We start from the raw sequence: 21612 nt of genomic DNA on the forward strand, positions 1-21612 counted from the left end.
AGGATATACTGTTCTTCATGTAAGAGGAGATTAGCTTTTTAATAATAGCTACTTTTGAATTAAGAAAGAATTTCTACAATAGAGAGGGAAACCACATGGGGGAATGTAATCAATGATGGTTTTATGCAGAAGACATTAATAATTTCTTTGTTCTGAAGCTTTTTGCAGTTTTTGGTTAGAAGAGTAAGGGAACTGCCACCACTATCCAGCCATTATTTTATTCACTGCAAAAGCATTAGTGATTATCCAGGGTATATATTGATACCTTTTAAAGAATCAATTTTTAGCAGACCTCTACCAAATAGGGATATCTTTCATAAAGATCTACAATCGCTTTGCACAGTGGTATAATGAAAAAAATAAAATGAGATCTGTAACCAGACAGTCTTGGTTGGAATCCTGTGTACCTTAGGCAAATCATTTCACTAACTTTGCTTTTGGTTCCCTTATTTGTAAAGTGAGGGGACTGTAGAGTTAAATAAGATTACATATGTAAAATATCAACTAGTGCTTAACTCATAAGTGGATCTAACAAGTATAGACTGTCTTCATTCTCAGAGATTTAATACCTGCTTGATCCAGATAAAGAGGAGAGAGAGTGCTCATTTTGGAAACGTAAGGAGAAACTACCAATAAAGTGGATTATATTCATACTAGATTAAGTGATAAGGAAATATTTTGTTTTATGTAACAAAAAGTCCAGAGATGAGAAAGACTCTCCGTGTAGGATATCATGGTTTCTGCTCAAATTCACAGTGATTCCTCCCTTCTATCCTCCTCCTCACCTTGGCTTTTTTGCCAAGTTTCCTCCCTCCTAGTCCCAAGATAGCTGCCAGATAGAACAAGGACCACTCATTTCCTTGCTCACAAACAGTGACGGTCAAAACCGTTCCTCAACCATGGCCTGTTAAACCGCCCCTTTGATCTAATTAGGTCATCAGATCTTGTGCCCACCACTGGACCGATAACAACCTTGTGTAGGTAAATAGGTATTGCCAATTTTCAATCAGAAGTTCAAAGACTTGCTAGACCACACTGCAAAAAAGAGGAGAGCTGGAATCAGAATGCAAGTTTCTAATGCCAAGTCCAGTGACCACAGCAGGGCCATTCAGGTTTATCACTAGGATTAGAAATACATACATACATACCTATAAATGTATGTATATAAACTACTTTATAATCTGTTTTCATAAAATTATTTTTGAGACCTTAGGTTACATTTTAAATTATTTTACCTTTTCTTAAGAATTTGACCTGGGCTTCTTTGGTGGCTCAGTGGTTAAGAATCCGCCTGCCAATGCAGGGGACACAGTTTTGAGCCCTGGTCCAGGAAGCTCCCACATGCCGTGGAGCAACTAAGCCCTTGCACCACAACTACCAAGCCTGCGCTCTAGAGCCTGCAAGACACAACCACTGAGCCCATGTGCCCCAACTACTGAAGCCCGCACACCTAGAACCTGTGCTCCGCAACAAGAGAAGCTACCGCAATGAGAAGCCCACGCACCACAACGAATAGCAGCCCCTGCTCACTGAAACTAGAGAAAGCAGCACATAGCAATGAAGAACCAAAGCAGCCAGAAATAAATAAAATAAATTTATTAAAAAAAAAAGAAGTTGACCTGCATAGCTTAAATGTTTGGGAATTCTTTAGTCTTGGCATATTTCTGAAATATTTTTTTTTCAAATGCCATTTAACTCGTTTACATTCACCTTTCCTAGTTTTGTACTAGGTCCCTGAATAAGGGAATGTGCTTAAAGGTCTTCCTTGTTTTCTAAAGTCAATTCCTGTCCCAGCAGTAATACGTGCACAGCACCCAGAATCCTTCCTTGAGGGATCAGCGTAGTTTCATGTATATTGCAAAGTGCTCTAGATACAAAAGCCAACCATCCCCTCTTCTTTATCTTCTTACCTAGAAGGATGAGATTGTGTTTCCTTTTGCACTCATTGTCAGTGAAGCCCTTCAAGTCTTAACCAACTTTCAATCTGTACCTTCTAGATAACACTTGATCTGCTATCCAATGGATATCTTTGGTGTTATATACATAATTATGAGTTGTGTCCTCCTTCTGTGACTGAGAAGTTCTCTAAAAAACACCCAAGCTATGATGAATTTGGAAGCCAGAGGCCTGACCTTAGAATCAAAGGCCGACCTCACATAATGGAATTCAGGTAGGGACCAATTAAGGATTTAACTCCACTACCGCCAGTCTTTTGATGCTATACTGTATAGCCATCTATCCAGAGGGGAAAATCAGATGCTTTTCATTAAGACAAGACACTGCTTCTAGACACCCTCAGCCAGTGGAATAATAAGGTTTCTGTCCAGTTCATTTTTATTTTACAACATGTAGGAATTTAAGTTTAGGTTAAAACTAACTCCATATGTTTGCATTTGGGCCCATTTCCCTCAGTTACACTATCCCATTGAAATATAAAATCTTAGGCATTCCAACTTGAGTTACTAAAAATATTTATGGAGAAGATATTACCTAAAATTCGCAAGACTGACTTTATTCAGAGCAAGAGAAAACTAAAGTGGTATGCTTCCACATCTCATGTGTCTACCAGCAGCTTTGTTTATCCTAAAACATCTTTAACTTCTAAGTGGTTTCATGTTTACTAAATGGATAAAGGAAAAATCAAAAGAAAAAAATGATTTAAACCTATCTGACAAAAGGCTACAAACTCCCCACAGGAGAGCTAATTTCCAGTGAAATTTTAATTGGATACTTAGGGTAGAGTAGAAGAATGAACAAAATTTACATTTTAAGTTTGCTTCGATTTTATTATGCATGTTTTCAACCTAGTTAATTGCAAGTGTATTTATAACCCCAAAATCACCCACTGGAAACTATGGAAGATAAAGGAAATACAAAGCCACAGATCTAAGTGAAATTAAAATAATAACTGAACTCAAGTAAATATAAGAAAAACAAGATTTATAACTAAAAGTATGAGCCAAACTATATGCATGCTTTTACTCCCTTATAGAAAGTCAGAATTCCTAGCAGTCTTCCTGTATTCTTTCACTGCTCAACACTCAGTCAAAATTATTCTTTTCCTAGATTAGTCCTTGCCTGAGTTTTAAGAGATATCAGTGTCAGAAATCTTGATGCTGTGTAATCTCCTTGTCTGACAAAAGGGTGAGCCAATTTTTTCCTGAGGTAATTTTTCCATAGCCGGGACTGGGGCTATAAAAAAGAAGAACCATAACAATTAGATACACAGAAAAGGAACATTCTTTCTTTCAGCAACCATTTAACGTGAAAGGAGTGGTGACCAGGAAAAGGAAGTCAAAGTAGAATGAAAGACTTGTGCAACAGGGTAGAAAAATAATGACATGTGGAGGCAAGGGAGATGGCACATGGGTGTGCCATCAGTCCAGCCAGTGACCTCCAGGGACACACCTGTAGTTGAAGAGCTGGACTTATTGCTTGTTGCAGCCTGGGAGACCATATACCATGGAGAGTTACAGGGAACTTCAGTAAGAGGGTGATAGGATTTTGGCTGTGTTAAATGCTTTTGAGAAGAGTATAAGGAAATAGGGCTTCACTCTTCATGAAATGCTGCCAGTAACTCTGCAACTGGGTATCTTAATCTTACCTAGAAAGAGGAAAGACCAAACAAAGTCTATTACTGGAAAAGAAGCAACAGTCCAGTCACTCATATGAGCCAGAATGAGGGATGTTTGATCATTTTTTACTTGTCACAATGTTCATGTTTTTATCTATTTTCAGACATGATAATGGAGTGGCCTTGTTTTTGTCTAGCTCCACCATGGCCAAAGAGTGAAACTGTCTGATGTTGATGTGCTCTGAAAATATTTATGTTCAACAGGAGAATTCTGAGACTTAGCTGTGAGGACCAGGCAGACCCCAAGGCCTGAATGATGGGAGCAGGCTGGCTCCTAGATAGGAGGTGTTGGTTTTCTCTTTCCTAGGAGGAAGCATACGATGATCAGAGTAAGAAAAAGTGCTAATAAATATAGTTAATATTTTTTATTGAACACATATTACGTGTCAGGCACGATGCTAAATGCTTCATGTGTGTGATTTAATCTAATATTCACAACAGTCCAATGAATTAAGTACTATTTTAGTACATGTTTGCCAGTAAAGAAAATAGGGCTTAGAGAAATAAATATACTTGCTTAAGATGGCACCACCTTTAAAAAGTTGGGATTAGAATCCTAGACCTGACTTTAGAGCCAACGTGCTTAATCACTGCTTTATAGAAGAAAGTGGATAAGAACACAGCATTGGTGTAGTAAGAGATAAGCTTCTCCATTAAACTATAGGGCACATGAGGGCAGAGATATTACATTTTTCATTTTTGAATTTTCTAGTTCAACCAGTGACTTGCCTACAGTGGTGCTTAATAAATATTGAATGATCGGTTAGATGGGTGATGGATAGAATCAAAAGTTCACACCTGATCAGGGTCATGACTGTTTGATATAATTTCACTCTGTGTCCCAGACAGTAGGAAGAAACCTTAAACTGTTAGTGGTAGCAATTATTCAGCTTTCTGCTTGCATGTGATTTTTACCATACAATGCCATGCAGATATTCTTAAAGGTAGACCATTATCTTATTTTCCACATGAGAATGTGAAAGTTCAGGTATGTTAAATCCTCACCCAAAATCTCAGAGCTGCCAAGTGGCCAAACATGGGCTGGACTCCTGGCCCCCCCAACTTTCAGTCCCATGGACTATGCTACAAACTGTAGAACATTTTTCCTTATAATTTCCCAAAATAATTTAGGTACAGGATGGAATTTCAGATTGCATAAAATGTTTTTCTCACAATTTCTAAACATCAGCATTTATGAAACATTTCTACTTAATTAGTCATGATGAATCTATGACCTGACCACAATTCTGTTTCCAGCACTATGTTTTAGATAATTGTTCTCTCTTGCCCTTGACAGCCTATAGCTCTTTCAGTTCCTCAGCATTGTGAAAAATCTATAGTCCATGTAAAAAAATTATCTTTGTGTGCACACATTTTTTTTGCATTTAAATAATGTTTATGATTAAGGAAAACTGCTAATATTTGGCTAAAAGCAACAATGCTACAGACTCTTTGAAGGAGGTTAATGCTCCATTCAGATGAAAGATCTTAAGCTGTGTGATTAATTGAGGAAAAAAACCAAAACAAAACAATATTTTAATAAAAAACCTGAAGACCACAAAAGTTCATATTAATATTAACTTGCTAAGAAACATACTGAAACAGAGGCTGCCATAATTCTTGTGTAATCTCCTAGAAATATGTCTTCCTGTTGGCCTGGTAGGAATAGGCCTTCCTGTAGGCCTGTAGTTAGGTTGAATCTGATAGTTTATTGATAATGGACACTGAGCTCCAATCACCCAAAGATCTTCCATTTTCAAGGGATCATCTTTGCATTCCACACACAGAATATTCCGATTCATTTTGCAAAACCAAACTTTAAACTGAATGTCTTTGTGAATTACTTGAGTAGCATTCTGAAATTGAGCTTCAGTGTGAATTATCTTTCTTTATCTCAGAATTTGGGTAAAGTTTTCATAGCTTTGAGTGCTGTCACAATGACAGCCTAATGATATGTTTATTTGAAAAGTCTGTGCGTGTGTGTGTGTATATATATATAAACATACACATATATATATATATATACATATATACACCTATATGCACACATATACAAATACATAGATATTATATATAAATATGTAGTATAATTGTGATACATAGGGTTCATTGTGTTAGATTGGTCCTTGATAATATTATTGATTTATTTATATCTTTCATATGTTTCATTTGGTGGAACGAGAAAACTAAAGCTAAAAATGTTTCACTGATTTATTGAAGATACCTATTTGATAAGCTACAGAACTCATACTACAACCCAAGTTTTAAGATGCTCAGTGAAGGATTTTGTTCCCTATCTCCCTTCAATAATATGCAATATATGTATAATATTTAGAAATGCTACATAAATGCTTCTAGAACCACTGTCTCACTAAGGCTCTGGATCCTAGAACCCTACTTCAATAAATAAGATCAAACCCATATAAGTCAGTTGACAAGCTGCCCACTTCTTGTTTGTCTTTACACATTTCTCTTGTCAATCCCTTCTTGATAGAGCAACATTTAAATATACAGGTTTACAAAACCAGAAGAGATTATATATTATGTTGCTCCCCTTTTAAACTAGACTTCAAATAACATAATTATCATTTCCATATGGAACTTTTCCCTCTGGATATGATTTTTAAAGATTGTATCTGACCTTGAATAAAGCAATATTCATTATCTCAACATATTACTGCAATTATCAGTCATATTTATTAGGCTGTGGATTTTAATTTAGCATAATTTAGCCAAAAAAACACATAAAAACATGAGCTGGTCACTCACTATTATTTATTTACATCTGACGAACTATTTGTCTATGGAATTTCATAGTCAGGTCATATGCCTTTAAATAGACAGGCAAAACAGAGGAATAGAACATTCTCTTGACAGGTAAATGTGAATCAATCCAGTTTCTTTCAAAGGAAAATAATCAAGCTCTTTTCAAATAATATAAAATGCAAAATGATTGCCTGTTGGAGGGGGTGGGGGAGCCTATGAGCTTCTCTTCTTAGAGAAATGATTGCCATATTCTAGCTGGAGGAACATATGCTACAGCTTATCTTGTGATTTCTCGGCAGTCTCTGATATTTATTAACAGTTGATTTTCTGTCATTGCTCTTCTTCCTCCTCTTTCCTCCTACAGTGTAAATTAGTTTCCCCAAATGTACATCTCGCCTTCATTTTCTTATCCGTCTTGCAAAAAGGGTGATTATTTCATTTTTGGTTTTGAAGAGTATTTCATATTTAGTGGTACAGCTCTGGTTTCAGGCAGACATTTAACAGACTCTTATTTGTTTCATTCTTTGTCTCATCATCTTAATCAAAGCCCCCTGAGACCAAGTCTTTTGTAGTAACAAACAAGAATAAAAGGAAATTATAAATTGTTGCTTCCACGGAAAATGCAGTATTCATCAGGAATGCCTGGTGGGATTGAAAGAGAGTAGACTTCAAACATGTGAAAACAATTGTACTCACCTATGAAAAACCTTTTAATAGCTAGAATACCTGTCTTCCAAGTCTCTTGTTAGCTTAATAGCTAAGCAGCATCCCTCTGTGGGGCTCAAGCCTTATTGTATTGTCCTAAGGTTGCTAGCAGAAAATTTTTCAGCATAAGAGTTTATTTTTTCATATGAGACCTGCTGTCTTGCTTTCTCCCACATACTTTATAATTTTTTTTTTACAGCTTTTTATTTTCATCTTTGCTATATAGAATTTAACATTAACTCTCTGATTTACTGAACAGACACTGTCCTGGGTTCCTGATATTGAACAGCTATGGGAAAACGTGTAGGTGTCATGCACTCATTTTTAGAGTCAGATGACTCAAAATAGCCTGAGAGCCCTCATGTCATACTGTCCCTCTTTTGACCATATTTTGATAAATTATTCAGAAGCAATACAAGAATTGGGTTAGCTATTTATGTAAAAGTCAGCTTATATTGGAGACACAGGAAAACAGTCTGATGTAACCCATGCTTCTCCTTAATGTACAAATCAAGTTTTCTGTTATCTGGGAAAATCAAAGAGGTCCAAAATACCTGACTTCCTAGTATCCTAAATATTGATCACTATTACTTAGATTCAGAAATCCTTGTTCATATCTATAAAGTTTTGAAATCATTAACTCATTCAAATAACTAAAGTATGAATTTGCTTCTTATATGGCTTTGGGTTCCTATATCCACCAATGGGCTATAACTATATTACAATGCTTCAATAAATAAAGAATTAAAAGAGTACATTTAACTTCAGATATAGTCATCATCAGGCATGTCTGACATGAAGTAAATGTGTCTGCCCTATTGTTACAACATATTTACACAGGGAATTACTCACAAAATGTGTTAGTTATCTCTTGCCGGGTAGCAGATTATCCCAAGACATAGCAGCTTGAAACAACAAGTTTTCATTATCTCGTAGTTTCTCTGAGTTATGAATTAGGGTTGTATAGCTGGGTGCCTCTGACTCAGGATCTCTCACAAGATTGCAGTCAAGGTATCAGCCAGGACTGGGGTCATTTCAAGGCCCAAATGGAAGATGATCCACTTCCAAGTATACTAACGTGATTTTGGCAAAGCACAGGAGATCCACTTTTAAGCTCATTCATTGACTGTTTACAAAACTTACACACTTCCCTGATATAGACCAGGGATGTTAATCCCTTGCCATGTAGGTTTTTCAATAGGTTTACTCACCACATGGCAGCTCACTTTCTCCAGACAAAGGGCTCCAAGAAAGAAAAAGTCAGAGGGATGATCAAGAAGGAAGCCACAGTCTTTTAAAAATCTAATTTCATAAGTAACATCCTATCACTTTTGCTTTTTTTTTCTTTCTTTCTTTTTTTTTTTGTAGAAACAAATCCTAGGTCTAACTCACATTCAAGGGAGAGGGACTTACACAGCACACAAATGCCGGGAGATGGAGATCTTCAAGATACATTTTAGAAGCTGTCTACTGCAGTCCACTCTTTGGCCCCCGGTGGTTCATGTCCCTCCCACATACAAAGACTCACTTTCTCCCGGAGTCCTCAGTCTCATCTCATTACAATTAAGCCAGGACATTCTAGGTTATACTGCAGTAGCAACTCTAAAATCCTGTTGATTTAAAACAATAGAGTTTACTTCTCCATCATCCTACATGTCTATTATGGGTTGGTTAAGGATTGTTTTCCTCACTCAGTCTCCAAGATCATTGAAGCTGGAGGGAGGGAAGAGCAAATTGATGACTATTAAAGGCTTCTACATGGAAGTGACATGTGTTACTTCTGCTCAAATAACAGAGCCACACTAATTTCAAGGGCATAAGGAACTACACTTCTACCATGTGCCTGAAAAGAAGAGAAATAGAAGTATCAATGAACAGCCCAAAAGACTAACATGATGGGAAAAGTCACATATTTCACCTCTACCTAAGTACATACCAAAATGATTACGGGCCAAATTTTGACACATTCAACTCATTCTACAAATATTTAACAAGTACTGTTGTACACTAAGTTTTTGCAAAATGCTAAGGCCTAAGCAGAGAAAAAAGCAGTCCCTACCTTCTGGTTCCTCAATATAGTGGGCAAAGAGATAAGTATATAGATAATTTCAGAATAGAAGTCGTTATAAAATGTCATTTAAGACATAGTAAGACATGTAACTCAGACTTAATGAGTGAGGAGATCAGAGATCTTAAAGTAGATGAAAGTAAAGAGGAGATCAGAAGGTCTTAAAGTAGATGAACTCTGGTGAGTTCTGATAGATGTGTAGAAATAGGCCACGTAAGGAAAATCAAGAAAGACATTTTTCAGTGTTTCTTTAATAAAGTGAATTTATGATGATTATCTTCTAGGTCAAAAGGCCTGGATTCTTCTGCACTTGCATTAACTAGTGCCTTAGCCTGATCAAGTAACTGGGCAACTGTGCACCTATACTTCCTCATCTGTGAAATGAGAAGGTTTAATTAGATGTTGTCCAAGACCTCTTCCAACTATCAAATTCTATGATTGTTTCTGGCTCTAGAGGACATTTTTTAAAGTAGGCTTTATAGGATAATTATAAAATAATTACCTTATAAAGCAATCACTTACTAAAACAGTTCAGTAAACACTGATGGGAAATTCCCATATCAGAAAATAGTGGAATTGTTTTCCCATCCCTTCTGAGACACAGTATGTTCAAAATTGATCACAAAAAGAATACGATGTTGTTCAGGATAGAATGATATAAAGTAGTTCTTCGTAGCAAACTTTTACTCTTGTGATATTTTTCATCCTTAATCTACCACTCTAGATATTTCTAATGATTCTCCTATGTAGACTCTTCCTATTTTATGTATTGGATTTGTCAATTTGCCTGTGAAAGGACTCAAGCCCTCCCTCCCCTACACACACAACTTATTATGCACCAAAATTCCATTGCCAGATTAATTTACACCCTCATGATTCTGCAGAATACCATGCTCTTCACTTGACTCACCAACACTTCATGGATTCTCCGACTTCATGGAAAAATCCTTGGCAGTGACATTCAAATCTTCACCACTCACAGCACAATCATTGTTCTCCTACTAGTCAACTAGACTCTGGGTCAGGAGCCTTCCTGCTTCCACCTCAAGTCTTCATTCTCTCTCTCCTGTTTCACTGATCTAACCTAGACATTCAAAGCAAGTACCCCTACCAAATATTGGCAAAGACGTGATACAACAGGAACACATGTATTTCAGGGGAGTATAATTGCTACATCCACTTTGGAAAACAGTTTGGCATTATCTACTGAGGTTGAACATATATGTACCCAATGATCCAGCAATTCCACTCATCATTGTATACAACATGTGTACCAAGAAATATTTACAAGGTTGTTTATTGCAGCATTAATTGTAATTGCTCTAAACTAGAAATGACCCAATGTTCAACAACAATAGAATGGATATAGAAAGTGTGGTATATTCAGATGATTTTTGACAAATTGCTGCATGAATGAAACCAATGAGCATAATGGTGAATAAAGAAGCCAGACACAAAGCAATATGTAATATATGATTATATTTGTATAATGTTCAAGGCAGCTCTAAACTATAGGGTTAGAAATCAAGATAATGTTTGTTTACCTTTGATGAAGAGGGGGAAGTGGGATTGGGAGGGAGCATGAAGTTGCTGTAGCCATTGAAATGTTCTATATTTTGAGCCGGGTGATGGTTACCTGGTGTTAGCTTTTGTATGATTCATTCCTTATGCACTTTTCTATAACTGCACTGTACTTTGAGTTAAAAAAAATAATTTAGAAAGTACTTGGGCTTCCAAAAACTGCTGCATGTTTCTTTTAAAGAGACCATGAGGAATCGCACAGTCAAAAAGCCTCTCATTCTTAGCCAAAGCAATCTTGAGAATGAAAAATGGAGCTGGAGGAATCAGGCTCCTGGACTTCAGACTATACTACAAAGCTACAGTAATCAAGACAGTATGGTACTGGCACAAAAAGAGAAATATAGATCAATGGAAGAGGATAGAAAGCCCAGAGATAAACCCACGCACATATGGTCACCTTATCTTTGATAAAGGAGGCAAGAATATACAATGGAGAAAAGACAGCCTCTTCAATAAGTGGTGCTGGGGAAACTGGACAGGTACATATAAAAGTATGAAATTTGAACACTCCCTAACACCATATACAAAAATAAACTCAAAATGGATTAAAGACCTAAATGTAAGGCCAGACACTATCAAACTCTTAGAGGAAAACATAGGCAGAACACTCTATGACATAAATCACAGCAAGATCCTTTTTGACCCACCTCCTAGAGAAATGGAAATAAAAACAAATATAAACAAATGGGACCTAATGAAACTTAAAAGCTTTTGTACAGCAAAGGAAACCATAAACAAGACCAAAAGACAGCCCTCGGAATGGGAGAAAATATTTGCAAATGAAGCAACTGACAAAAGGATTAATCTCCAAGATTTACAAGCAGCTCGTGCAGCTCAATAACAAAAAAACAGACAACCCAATCCAAAAATGGGCAGAAGACCTAAATAGACATTTCTCCAAAGAAGATATACAGATTGCCAACAAACACATGAAAGAATGCTCAACATCATTAATCATTAGAGAAATGCAAATCAAAACTACAATGAGATATCATCTCACACCGGTCAGAATGGCCATCATCAAAAAATCTAGAAACAAATATTACTCAGCCATAAATAGAAACAAAATTGAGATATTTGTTGTGAGGTGGATGGACCTAGAGTCTGTCATACATAGTGAAGTAAGTCAGAAAGAGAAAAACAAATACCATATGCTAACACATATATATGGAATCTAAGAAGAAAAAAATAAATAAAAAGGTCCTGAAGAACCTAGGGGTAAAATGGGAATAAAGACACAGACCTACTAGAGAATGGACTTGAGGATACGGGGAGGGGGAAGGGTAAGCTGTGACAAAGTGAGAGAGTGGCACGGACATATATACACTACCAAACGTAAAATAGATAGCTAGTGGGAAGCAGCTGCATAGCACAGAGAGATTAGCTCGGTGGTTTGTGACCACCTAGAGGGGTGGGATAGGGAGGGTGGGAGGGAGGGTGATGCAAGAGGTAAGAGATATGGGGACATATGTATATGTATAACTGATTCACTTTGTTATAAAGCAGAAACTAACACACCATTGTAAAACAATTATACTCCAATAAAGATGTTAAAAAAAAAAAGAAAAAAAAACCTCTCATTCTTTAGTGATGAGAAGCACAATTGTTATCCCAGTTTGTATATCCTGCCGTATGTGTTATGAAAATCTTATACTCCAGTAACGTTCGTTATTGTAGAATATTTTTCCTAAGTTTCTGTGTTAGTTGCAATGTGGTTTAAGGTAGGATTTTTTTGTTCAATTAACAAAGTTCCAAATCACTCAATCTACTAAATATTTACAGTAGAAAAGGAAAAAAATTAAAAAGAGAAGGAGAGGAGGAAGGGGCAAAAATATGTTACTTAGGGTGTCTGACATGCTTGACAAAACAAAACTTTAAAACATACTGTCTTCCTGATCTAAACTGATTTTCTATTCTACAGTCTGCATGTGAAAAACAAATTTGATAATTTTGAAGACAGTTACCTTTAGATATTTCCAATTTTATTTTTTTTTCTGGCTGTTTGCTTACCTAGTATTGCTTATCTAATACAAACTTGAATCCATGAAAAATGGGACTAAAGAAAAACATGTGCAAGCGATTCCAAATAAAAGTGAATGAAAACACCTAATGAAATCTCATTAATATGTAATTTTAAACTACTTTAAAGGGTCACAACTACTTGTGCTAATGTAGGAACTGTTTTAAAATGACATGCTATTTTGATCCTCAGGATTTTTTTGGTGTTTTAGGATAGAGTTGACAGAATAAAAGATCTTCATATGAAGTAATTTTTTTTTAAATTTAAATAGAGTTGTAAAAAGCATCACACTAGAGCATATAAATTCAACTCCATCTTTTCTGTTAAAATGACTTTTTAAAGTTTGAAGTATTTTAATTAAAATATGCCTATTACATAAGATAGAGTCATGAGTCATTAATGAAACTTGGAATTTTCACATTATAACAGAAGGGATGCCATATAGCAAAGATAAAAATTACAGTGAGGAAATTCAGAGTATTTTTTTATGTGTCAGAATGTAAAATAACATGATTTGACTCTAACTAACTCTGTTTAAAAAATAAAAGATGATATTCTTCCAATGTGAAACACACTAGAGGAAAGGCTATTTATGAGATGATTCTTATTTCTGTGGGGGGAACAAAAAACTGGGGTTATGTCCAAAGTAAATGGAAACCTTCAAAAGTTCTTAGAACAATTTCCAGTGAACATCTGTAACTACTAAAAGTATATCAGCCGAGATTATACCTCACCATGGACAGTTCTGCTATTGAAACTTATTGACTTTAGCTCTTAACAGCTTCCTCAGCTGCAACAATTAGTTAAAACTTTGGCAGAGAGCATAGAGATGAAAGAACCCATGCCTCTACACCAGTTCTCTTCTTGTGTGTTTCATCCTCTCACCCGTATCAGGCATGTTCTGTGAGCTGGAGCGTGTGCTTACTTGGTGAAATCAACTGCCAAAAATCCATTTTCTCCCACTTAGAGGAATTTATGCTCCATCTTATCCTTAGTCTTCAGAAAAGAAACAAAATTGAGACTTAATAACTTGCACTTTGGCCACATGTAGGAAATTCAGTTGACCTAAACATGAAGCATGACTTAGAAAGAATTGAATGTTTTCTATTCTGGGCTGGTGTTACATACTTTCTGTTGTCTCCTCTACTAGATCAACTGGTGATTAGGTTGATACTTGTAGTCAGAAAGGAAAGGTAGCTTTGGAGTTGTCTGAGAAGAAGAAGAGTTACATTCATGTCTATAAAATCTCTAAGAAATGGCCTCAGTTGGCAGATCCAATGGTGCATTTGCCTGACACTCAAGAGACAAGTGCTTTACCAAGGTAAATGATATATTAACATTGATATGCGTGAACTACAGATTTATTAAAGCTATCATAAAATCTAGCCTAAAGGTGCCGTTAAGCAATAATCTAAATGAGTTGCGGAATAGAGCCTGAGGATTTTTACTTCAGGTTAAAAGGCAATGCAGTTGCATTTCTAGCAGGAAAAGCTTCCTCTTAATTCTTCAGAAAAGAAGCAGGGAGATCTGACCATCTCTATATTTTCCTCACTTAAACAGGGCTGAAAGTAAAGGAAGTATGCGTCTGAAAGTTAGGTTCTGCCAAACAGGACTAAATTTAACCTGTAAGTGGACAATAGTAAAGAGACAGATGGGTGAAATTTATGGAGAGCCCTTTGGGAAGTGGCCTCAAACAGGTGGCTTCCCAAAAGGAGTCAGTGTATATAGTGTTTTTAGCTGTAGAAGGATGGTGAGAAAGAGATGTGTTGGCAATAAGTACATGGTTGCTTGTTGACTAAGGCTTGATATTGCTTGTCAGGTGTGTCTATTTTTGTCTGCACTTCAAAAGCTATTTCATTATACTATGAGAAGAGCAGAAGGTCTTGGGTTCTGTGATTGGTTATTGTTTTGAAAAAGAAAGAAAATTATCTTTCATTTTCTCTCCATTGGCGCTAAATCCCCAGTGGTGGTTTGAAGGAAATTCCAAATCGCTGCAACTACAGTAGGGAGTTTTTGAGTCTGTTATTTCTGACTAACGTTTTGCAAATGCTCTCACCATTCTACCCAAAACTGCAAATAGCAGCCTACAAAAACAGTTTTGCAAAACCATTTCAATGTTGTCACTTGTTTTGAACTCCAAAGCAAAATCAGATTCTACCTTTAAGGTTTTTACCAAAAGGTACTTTGAAGACTGTGCCAAAAGAAGCCTTGCATCCCCCCACACCCAAAGGGAAAACTGTATTTACAATAATATTTCCTATGAAATCTTCATGGTACATTTTATCATATAAAATTCAAGTTATTAAAAGATAGAGAGAGATGGTCATCATGTGCCATATACTATGTTCCAGCTGTAACCTAGAACAAAACAAAACCAGTTTCTGTGGGAGTACTATAGCTTATAATCCAATGGGGGAGATCAAACAGATTAAATAATCACAGTCTTTGTAGGCTAAGTGCTGTAATACCCACCATTTTAATCGCTCAAAGAACTAAAATTTATCCATCCGTTGATGAACATTTAGGTTACTTGCATATCTTGGCAATTGTAAATAATGCTGTTATGAACATTGGGGTGCACATATCTTTTTGAATTATTGTTTTTGTTTCTTTTGGTTATACACTTTTGATTGGAATTGCTGGATGACAGTTACTTCTATTTTTAGTCTTTTGAGAAGCCTCCGTACTGTTTTCCACAGTGGCTGCACCAGTTTACATTCCCACCAACAGTACATGAGGTTTTTTGTTTTTTGGTTTTTGTTTTTGGCGGTACTGTGTGACTTGTGGGATCTTGGTTCCCCGACCAGGGATCAAACCTGTGACCCCTGCAGTGGAAGGGCAGAGTCCTAACCACTGGACCACCAGGGAAGTCCCACTTGTGTTCTTTTTGATGGTAGCCAATATGACAGGTGTGAGATGATATCTCATTGTGGTTTTGATTGTATTTCCCTGATGATTATTGATGTTGAGCATCTTTTCATGTGCCTGTTGGGTATCTGCATGTCCTCTTTTGGAAGAATGTCTATTCCGGTCTTCTGCCCCCTTTTTTGATCAGGGTTTTGGTTTGTTTGTTTTTATTTTTTGATGTTGAATTGTATGAGCTGTTTCTATATTTTGGATATTAACCACTTTTCAGTCATATCATTTGCAAATATTTTCTCTCATTCAGTAGGTTGTCTTTTCATTTTGTCAGTGGTTTCCTTTGATATGCAAAAAGCTTTTAAGTTTAATAGGTCCCATTTGTTTATTTTTGCTTTTATTTCCTTTGCTTTAGGAGAGAGATCAAAAAAATTTTTTTTTCTGTGATTTATGTCAAAGAGTGTTCTGCCTATGTTTTCCTGTAAATTTTTATAACATCTCATCTTACATTTACATCTTTAATCCATTTTGAGTTTATTTTTGTATATGGCATTAGAGAATGTTCTAATTTTATTCTTTTAGATGTAGCTGTCCAGTTTTCCGAGCACCATTTATTGAAGAGACTGTCTTTTCTCCATTGTATATTCTTGCCTCCTTTGTCATAGATTAATTGACCAGAGTGTGTGCATGTATTTCTGAGCTCTCTATTCGGTTCCATTGATCTGTTTGTGTGCAAGTACCATACTGTTTTGAGGACTATAGCTATGTAGTATAGTCTGATGTCAGGGAACATGATTCCTGAAGACAGAAGAAGCTCTGTCTTCTTTCTCAATTTTGTCTTGGTCATTTGGGTCTTTTGTGTTTCCATATAAAATTTTAAGTTATTTGTTAAGATGTGGTATACACACACACACACACACACACACACACACACACACACACACAATGGACTACTACTCAACCATAAAAAAGAAGGAAATTTTGCCATTTGAAACAACAGGGATGGACTTTGAGGGTATTATGCTGAGTGGAATAAGTCAGACAGAGAAAGACAAATACTGCATGATATCACTTTATATGTGAAATCTAAAAACTACAACAAACTAGTGCAGATAGCAAAAAAGAAATAGACTCACAGATATAGAGAACAAATTAGTGTTTACCAGTGGGGAGAGGAAGTGGGTGAGGGACACTATAGGGGTAGGGGATTAAGAGGTACAAACTATTATGTATAAAATAAACTACAAGGAGATATTGTACAACACAGGGAATATAGCCAATATTTCATAATAACTATGAATGGAATATAACCTTTAAAAATTGTGAATCACTACATTGTACACCTATAATTTATATAATATTGTATATCAACTAAACTTCAATAAAAAAAGAACCAAAGTTTAATTCTCATTTACCTGAAACTCCAGTGCCAGTAGATGTTTCTAGTCAGGGCCAGGTGATGGATAGTCGTTTTTGTAACACTCTTAGTATGAATAGACTTTATTAGCGGAGGTGAGGGGTGATCCTGAAAGAGGTGACTGAAGGACAAGGCTTTTTCCTTCTTAGGGATCTTTCTTCTGTAGGTCCTCAGGGATTCTACCTGCAGATAGGAACAAAGAATAAAGAATCATGTATGAGATGTTTTAAGGCAAGGACTGATTGTGGCATGATTTATATCTGGCTGTATTCCCTTGTGAAGAATCCAGTCACATCTCACATCTATCTGAAAGAACATAGCCCGGCTCTGTAACAAGAGGAAAAGGCAAACAGTTTTCTAAACAACTAGCCAGTTTCTGTGACACGAGGTAACGTGACAAGGAAGTACACAGAGCTGTTGGAGTATCTAAAAAATACATTGAAGTGAAACTTGGAGGAAGCACGATGTCAAGGAAGGCTTTCTGCATGAGATGACGACTTCCCTGGGAATTGAAGGAGAAACAAGAGTTGAACATGTGAAAAAGAGTTGAGAAGAAGGTTGTCTGGAAAGAAGGAAATAATTCTAAAAACAAACAGGAATAATTAGGATATTCTAAATTCTATTAAGGAATTAAGACAAAGTGCTTTTTTACATGTTTCAGAGTATGAATTTTGAAAAACTAATAATGAGATTATTTTCCATAAATGTAATTCTGATAAGATTTAGAATTCTTCCATGTGAGTTAGTCCCAGGATCAATAGGAAAGACAAGGATTTGCTTTATCTTGGCTGCTATGGTTTAAGTGATCCCCTTAAGAACTTTGGTGGCATCCAGCTCCACAAAGACCAGAGGATGGGAAATTTGAAAGGTATTATGTAATTTCAGGATGCAAAAAACTATGACATTCATTAGACTTGATGAAATAGATGTTGTAAGAAGCTAATTTAACCATTTTATGTTAGACATGATAATCCCAATTCAGAATTGTAAGGAATGTTCAATATCCATTGCTTTCCGTCATGTGGACAAAAGAACATTCCATATTGAGTTGGTACTTCATTCTTTCAGTTAAAGATTGTATGACATAAAATTGGTACCAGCTTCTCATTAACCTTCTTGTTTTTTCTCCTCTCTGTCTTAGTCCCACCTAAAAAAAAAAAAATGGTGAAAATATGATATGTTGAAGACAACTTAGGGTTTGAAATATTTTTTAAAATAATTTTTATTCCTATTTTTCTAATTAGGTTTTGAACTTCTTGAGGCCAAGGACTGTGTCTGAAAACACATACAGTGGCTAACACAAGGTAAGTCTACAACACATCTTAACTCCTTCTCTTCCTGGGGTCTTAACTCCTGATAAAATGCCTGATATGTAGTTGGCACTCAACAAATATTGGTTAGGATGGATGGATGGGTGGGTGAAATATTCAAACATTATATCATATTCACTTGATAGTCCTCTTATAAAATATACTAAGACTGAGTTTTTTTTTACTCTGGATGACCAGTTTTTCTTTTATAAATCAAATTACAACACACTCAAAACAGTGGAACAACTAGGAAAAAATCTGTCAATGACAGATTTATTTTTCAGTTCTGAATTATGGATGGTGTTAGTCATGAGTATGTGAGAAATCTAACAATGGGTTAATGTTTTGATCTGGAGCAGCAGATGCCTATAAGATTTAAATGTTGATTGAATTTAGCTGCTGTTGCCATGAAATTATTAGCCCTTGGCAGTGGTCTCGCCTATATACTTTATTTTGGTTCTTCTGGAGCTACAAAGCTATTTATTGTTAATGAGGGAATAAAGTGAGAAAACAAATTAGCAAATAGATTAACAAAATTTTAAATGTCTAATCTCTGTTAAACAACTGCAGGTTATCAATTTTCACTACCTTCCAACAAAACTTTGCTATTAACTCAGCTTTGTTACCTTACATATCCTCTCTCTAATATAAGCATTCATCTATCATAATACTTTTTGACAAAATTGTCTACCAAGTACCTTTATTCATTGCAGCTTCACAGTGTGCTTCTAATCTTAAAATGATAATTCTTTGAAATAAATAATTCCTATGCTTGCTAAGATATTTGATCTATTGGCTCACCACTTAAAACTATTATCTAGTATAAATATGTTATGACTTATAAAATAAACTAAATGGTTTTTAATTGATGTTTCTAAATGTAAATTTTAAAAATAAATTTACAAAGTTTAGAAGTTCCTTAGCATGCTCTTATCTGCTAAAAATGTTTTATTCCCAATTTAAAGGACAGGATGCCACGTCCCATATTTCCTTTTAACTTCATTTTGGGGTTGATACTTCTTATGACTCTAAGGAAAAAGCAAGTATCTGTATATAGGAAAGATACACAAAGATCCTTCAGAAACCAAGATGCCATTGAAGTCAAATAAGATGAGGATTAAACAAACAAATGAGAGATGGAGATTGTAGGACATTTAATTTCAGGCTTTCAGCCTATTTCCCCTTTGGTTCCTCATTGTTTCTATTTTATACATTAAGATTCAGCTCACTTTTACCCTAAAGCTTTCTTGGGTACTCCCCATCAAAATGATGTCTTATTCTTCTTCTGAACTCCCATGTGTCTTTGTTCATGACTCTCTTATGATACTAATCATTCTGCTTTTATGGTTCAGCAATTTGTATAGATCAGTTCCCATCTTCTGAGCATGTTATATTCCGGAGTTAATTTAAAAACCAGTTGTTTGGAAATCCAAGTTACTTATTCCTATAGAACTAATAATAGAAGTGATGTTCCTATTTTCTTTTAAGTTCTACTGCTGTCTGATCTAGTGCCAACCGAAGTATTTCAAATATACCTCCATTCATGACATTGCTTCTTCAGAACAAATCAATTCTATTATAAGGTGAAGCCCAGTACACTTTCTTTAGGGCATTATATTTGATCAGTATTTCCCAAATTGTCTTCCCCTTCATTTATCTAAGATCACCAGCTCACTCACAGTGTCGTTTCAGAGCACTGTGTTAGAAATTCTTATTTCCCTTTCTAGTCTATGAATGTTATATAATCAGTCTTGATTGCAGGCATCTAAATATAATACTTTACAAAATATTTAACTTCTTAATCTTGCCAAAGAAAAGACAGCTTTCTTATTTAATGTATCTCTTATCCCTTAAATATATTTAACCTTTGTTTTTGCTATGCATATTATGTGCAAAGCAATTTGCACACCTATTTCATTTACTTTTCACATTAAACTTCTGAGGTTAGTACTCTAATTATCTCCCCATTGGGATGAAGGACCTGAGAATTGGAGAAACTAAATATCTTACCCAATGTCATACAAGTGGTAGTAGTATCAGAATTCTAACCCAGTGGAACTCCAGAGACAGCAAGGCCACTATGTTTCCACATGGTCCTTGATTGCTCTGAGTTGAGAGAACGAAAACCATCTTACTAGATGGCAAAAGCACGAGGCTTCCACTCTCCTGCCAGTTCCTCCTTAAGTGCCTGGGTTGTAAACTTTTTGAAAGGAGCGCCTGTGTCTTTTTACTCATGTTTATACTCCTCACAGTGGCTGAAAGACTGCCTTGACATCATGGATACTTAATAAGTGATTGATTGAGAACATTATGAGATATATAAAATACTGTTAATGATAAATACACTATTCTATAATTAAAGGTTTAAAACACTTTGCCTTAGGGCCATTGACCAAGTTTAGTCAATTTGGTTAAATGAGCTTTCTTCTTCATGTAATTGTCAGTGTCACTTTTCATAATTGGATCAAGCTAATGCTAGCCAGAAACTGTTAAAATGTCTGAATTTGGAAATTCACAGACATGTGGGGTGAACCTGATATTACTGTGGGTTCTATATCCAAATGTTTTGCTAATTTTGGCAAGTGCAATTTAGTTTCTTGTTAATGATAACATTTGAATATTTGCTGTGCCGTATCATGTCTTAATATAAGGACCAATGCCAATGCCTATAAATATTTTCATATAACTAATAGTAACCTTCTGCAATTTTAGTCAGTTCTTGGAATTTCATCAATTAAGAAAGTCAGAAATACTATGGTTTCTTTAGGTGATTTTAAGTGTTGTTTATAAAGTTCTGACTAGCACTATTTTAGAGAAATAAAGCAGATCTGCTAACTAAGGCATCCCATTAAGTGAGGCTGATTTCAGTTATTCTGAGTGAAGAAGTAATTAACATTATACACAGCAGGGACATATTCAGGTCTCTATTATAGTTTTTTGATTACAGTATTAATTTGACAATCTCAGATAGAGAACAAGTTAATCTAATTAAGGGAAGGTTAATTGTGTATGCAGACTGTATGGCCAGAAGAAGAAAGCTCAGCAGGATGTTTTCTGGGCATTTCTGCTTGAGAGAGTTACTGTTTTTATTCAGGGGTAATAACCAAAATGTTCATATTATACACATAGCATTAAAAAGAAAGACTTATTCCAGGGATTTACTTGCAAGACAGTTTAGGAACTATGATATGTGTAATCTAATGGTGTGTATGGGGGTTGACTAAATGCTTTCCAGCTCTAACTGCTTTCCAG

At 35.7% G+C, this 21612-nt stretch overlaps 1 protein-coding gene across 3 annotated transcripts in view; it reads left to right on the forward strand.

Moving 5' to 3' along the window:
• PTPRD (protein tyrosine phosphatase receptor type D) overlaps positions 1-21612 on the forward strand; it is a 2145247-nt gene that overhangs the window by 1299285 nt on the left and 824350 nt on the right. For all 3 annotated transcript variants that reach the window (XM_082611189.1, XM_082611192.1, XM_082611191.1), the window contains one exon: positions 18295-18354. The gene's annotated coding sequence lies outside the window, so the exon portion shown is untranslated. The remainder of the gene's footprint in view (positions 1-18294; positions 18355-21612) is intronic.

This window comes from Mesoplodon mirus (assembly GCF_964341445.2).
Source record: "Mesoplodon mirus genome assembly, chromosome: 1".
Lineage (NCBI taxonomy): Eukaryota > Metazoa > Chordata > Mammalia > Artiodactyla > Ziphiidae > Mesoplodon > Mesoplodon mirus.